The 4,874-nt window shown below is 42.8% G+C and overlaps 1 pseudogene; it reads left to right on the top strand.

Annotated features, from left to right (window-relative positions):
* Positions 1-4,442, top strand: part of LOC114625780 — a 13,086-nt pseudogene extending 8,644 nt beyond the window's left edge.
* The last annotated feature ends 432 nt before the right edge of the window (positions 4,443-4,874 follow it).

Raw genomic sequence — 4,874 nt, 5'->3', positions numbered from 1 at the left:
TCAGCTGAGATGCAAAGTAGAAATCCCTTCTATACCCTACTTGCCCAAGGGCCATGGTTTCCTTCAAATAATTCTTGCTCAAGTAATTTCCAAACTGCTCTCAGTTTTGCAGATCAGAGTTTGCTCTCAGTTTTGCAGGTCAGAGTTCAGCCCGAAGCAACAGAAGAGCAACCAGAAGCCAGGACACACTACCATAACTGGATACATGCTAATGTAGACTATATGGGGCCTGTTGGTGCGAAAGAGAACCGTTGGTGGTTTAGAAGCTCTACTTCCGGAATTGCTGGCGGGAGGTGGGGGGGAGCTTTAACAGCAAATAGCACACGGCAAGCGACTTCCAACGCTTTATGGACATGGAGCGTCCAAACATCGATTACGTGCTTCGTATGAGACCTGAGGAAGATGAGGAAAATGTGACTGGTCAGTGAGTGACGGGAATGGTGGGTAGGCGATGTCCACGAGGGGAGGAGTGTCCCATACGGAGACTGAGCAGGCCGCGCAGTGTGCCACAGGCTTTACCGTGAGGTGACTCCATGGCACCTCAGCACCAGCCTAGGCCCTGACGCCTGATTTTTTTCCCTTTCCCCACTTAAGGTACGAAGGCACTGACGCTCTTGCAAGCTGGAGAGGGAAGAAATGAGGAAGAGAGCAGACAGAGCCAGCCTGGGTCTGGAGCTGCCCCAGCAGCAGAATTAAGTGGACAAGATGGACCTGCTACTGGCATTGCAGGCTTCATGAGTCACTTGAACCTAGAAGGCCATGATGCCAATCACTGGGAGAATGTGCGTCATCTTCAGCAGCCAGATTTCTGGAGTATGAGAGGCCCCTGGGGTGTGCAGCCTGTGCCACTGCTGAAGGGCAAACGTGGCTTGAGCAACAGGTTCACCCGCTGGCAGCTTCGGGAGCTGGAGCTTGTTTTCCAAGGCACTCAATACATCAGCGCAGGAGTAAGGTAAGCCAATAGCCTGGCTTGATGTCTTGTTTGCTGAGTGCACGTGATTCAGAGTTGTTTATGCATTTTCTCTAGCTCCAATTAAAGTTATTTACTATGTTTTCTTTTTATTAATTTATTTGGTTGTGCGTTTGCCACATCATATGTACTGAGGTACGAGGAAAACTAGGGGAATAAGTCCTCTCTATACCATGTGGCTCCCAGGGTCAAACTCAGGCCACAAGGTTTGCCAGCAAGTACTTTTTCCTGCTGAATTATCTCCTTGGCCTCTGTCTTACCATGTTGAAATAAAAGCCATTTACAAAAGACAGGCTGTCAGAACCCATCCTCCAGCACTAGGGTTCTGGGGCGAGGGGTAGGAGCTAGTAGAAGTCGGAATAAAGACATTTTCAGATAATAATCAATTTATCAAACCGGGCAGTGTCTGTTGATATAAGGTCTTGTTAAAAAAAAAAAAAACAGATGTGAGAAGCATGAGGTGGGTTTGGGATAGTACTGAGTGACATTGTGCCTTTGTTTAAAGTTTTCATACATCCGGGGCTGGCAAGATAGCTTAACAGTTAAGAGCACTTGTTGCTCTTGCAGAAGATCTAGGTTTTTTTCCAAACACTCACATGGAAGCTTACACTCATCGGTAACTCCTGTTCCAGGACATCTAATCTCTCTTCTGACTTCCTTGGGCAAGAGGCAGGAATGTGAGACACACACATACATGCAGGCAAAACATTCACACACATAAAATGTACATTTTTTTAAAAAAAACAAAATTTTGGTAATCTGTACCTCATGTGTTTCTTAAATTGCACAATTATAGATATTGGCATGTTTCTCTCTATTACTGTCTTTTGGCTTCCCATTAAAATTTCTGCCCCTCCAAAAAATATTCTCCGTAAAACAAGATTCAGTATGGAACATGGGGGTTTTGCCTATAAATGCAACACTGAATGGGCCAATGAGACTACAGTGGTGAGTTCCAGGACAGACTGGGCTACAGAGTAGTACACTGTCTCAAAACAGAAAAAATAATCGTCCGAAACCTTAGTAATTGGGAGGTAAAGGTAGATAGATTGGAAGTGCAGGATTGTCCTCACTTACATAATGAAGTCCAGGCCAGCCCAGTCTCTGTGAGTCCATTTATGCAAGAATCTCAGCCATATTCTACCTTGCCTGTGTGGAGTTTTCTCCTGGATTTTCTTTGTGGGTTAAAGCACTTGCCACTAAGCCTGAGAGACCAAATTTACTAGCATACACATATCAGGAGAGAACTAACGTCCGTTAGCTGTCCTCTGATCTCCACAGGTGCACCCTGGCCCAGGCACAGCAAAGACATAAATATCTCCGTGTGTTAACTGGATGAATGCTTGGATGCTTTCCATCAATCTATCTTCTTTTGTTTGAGTTTATCCTTCTATCCTGACAAAGAGATTCACACAAGTTTTTCTTGTGAGAATTTGTTTTGTTTTTGTTTTTGACAAATTGCTTCATCTGCACTTCCAGTATTAGGAGCCTCCCTCCTTTTTTTCTGTCATATTACTGTTTTTTTAAGTTACTTATTAGGGACATGCCTGGCTTTTATGTCTGTTAATGGTGGACTGATGAAATAAAATGACTGGTAGAATGTTTTTAAGCCTCAAAATCTTCAAGGTGAATGTTACAGAAAGTAGAAAGATGGTGAAAACATTTTTGAAAAACAAATGTGGGCTGGAGATGGCTCAACAGTTAAGAGCACTGACTGCTCTTCCAGAGGTCCCGAGTTCAATTCCCAGCAACCACATGGTGGCTCACAATCATCGTAATGGGATTTGATGCCCTCTTCTGGTGTATCTGAAGACAACACTAATGTACTCACATATGTAAAATAAATAAATCTTAAAAAATATGTAGCCTGTACACAATTTATTCCATCTGTGCTGTCAAAGGCTGAACCTTTGCCATTTTTTCCCCTCAGAAAAAGACTGGCACTGTGCCTGGGTGTGCGTGAAGCCAAAGTGCAGGTGAGTAAAGACAAGCAACTTGACAGAACTGCTTCAGGTCTAGGGTGGCTTTGTTCTGTCCAGGAAGTTACTAGGTTTTTTATTGTTCTTGTCTTGGCTTGTTTGTTTCTTTGTTTTGACCTCACACTATTTCAAAGTTACCTTTTAAAAATTGTTAGTGTTGTTGATATATTTTATGTCCATGGCTGTTTTGCCTGTGTTTATGCTTGGTGCCCTCCCAAAGGCCAGAATAGGGAGTCAGATCTCCTGGAACTGGAGTTACAGGTGACTATGAGCCATCATATGGGTGCTTGGAGTCAAACCTAGGTCCTCTAGAAGACCAACCAGCACTTTTAACTGCTGAACCATCTCTCTCCAGCCCTCAAACTGTCCTTTTAAAGATTGTTTTTATTTATTTATTTATTTGTTTATTTATTTATTTATTTACATGTATGTATGTCTGTGTATATGACATATCTGTGGGTGCTGGAGACCAGAAGAGAACATTACATCATCTCGAGCTGGAGTTACAGGTAGTTGTGAGCCTCTGTGGGTGCTTGGAAGCAAATGCACGAGCAGCAAGTGTTCTTTCCTACTGAAGCATCTCTCTAGCCCTGCCAATTTGACTTTAGAACTTTGTGAACGTTGTAGATAAAGTAAAAAGGAGGGAGTAAGATAGCCTTCCCATACAGAAATGACTCATTTCAAGATGGAACACAGCTTCCTAAAGGAACAAAGATGACTACTAAGCTACTTTTGCTCGCTAAACACATGCATGTCACACACACTTAGCCAATGTGTAAATTATATGTGTTTAAGTTATAAAGATACATATGCGTTATACGTGCACATAGTTCTATCAATTATATATAGATAAATGAGATATATAAATAAGTATATATCTTGTACAACTCCACTGGGGTTGTAACACATAATTCATTCAAATTAGTGTAGCCAGGGGCTCCATGATGCCAAATTATTTGAAATACTAAAAATTAAATATAAATCCTTACAAGGACAATTAGAGTGCTCACAGGCAGAGCCCAGCACTCATAAAGCTGATTGGTTAAACAGAGACTGGTGGGAATGGGGAAAGCATAGAGTCCAAATGCCTGATCCTCTTGCTGTTTTGAAGTGCCTAGTGAAGCCACACAGATAAAGGCACCCAGCGTTATAATTTCCTGGTGCATGCTGCTGCACCTGCCTGGAAATGCTGCTGCTAATGTCTTGTGTGCACTACGATCGAGAGGGGAAAGGGGCATATGGTGTTTGGATATTTGCTTAGGGACTACTTTGTACTGCTGGGGAATACTGTCCCAAGTTTCACACCATCAGCCCCTCATAAAATTTGAGCAGTAAGGAAAAAGAGTCTTCTGACAAAGAATAGAAAAAAAATAATAGAAAAAAAGAATAGAAGACCAATTATTTTCTATAGAGTAAGCTGATTTCTTTTTCTCCTGTTGTAGAATTGGTTTGAAAAGAAGAGAGCGCAATATAGGAAATATCATAATCCATAAATAAAGGCTCAGAGGTGTTCCTCCTCCTGATAAGCAGATCACCTTTCCCTGAAAATTGTGGAGAAGCCTCGAGTTTCGCCCTTGCCTGGGAACCAGATGCAGAGGCTCCGCCCCCTCCAGCTTCCCCCCCCCCCAAGCCACCTCCAACAACAACCTTTTGTTTCAGCCCTATCCCCTCAGCACTTGTGTTTTCAATAAAGAGGTGAATTATCAACATCTTTATCCATGTGTCTTCTGGATTAGTAAAATTATGGGTTCCATTATCAGAAACTGGCCTTTAAACAAGATGACAAGGTCCTCCTTCCATGAGGTGACAGCGTTGTATATCTCAGGACCAACCTCAAGTGTGAGAGGTAAGATGTACCTCACCCCACCCCTGACCATGGGCAAAAGAGGCAGGACAAGTCTCTAAGGAAAGATAGTAATTTTCCA

The sequence above is a fragment of the Grammomys surdaster genome, unplaced genomic scaffold (genome assembly GCF_004785775.1).
Source record: "Grammomys surdaster isolate TR1022 unplaced genomic scaffold, NIH_TR_1.0 222, whole genome shotgun sequence".
Taxonomy (NCBI): Eukaryota; Metazoa; Chordata; class Mammalia; order Rodentia; family Muridae; genus Grammomys; species Grammomys surdaster.
This window is presented reverse-complemented; position numbering and strand designations above follow the sequence as displayed.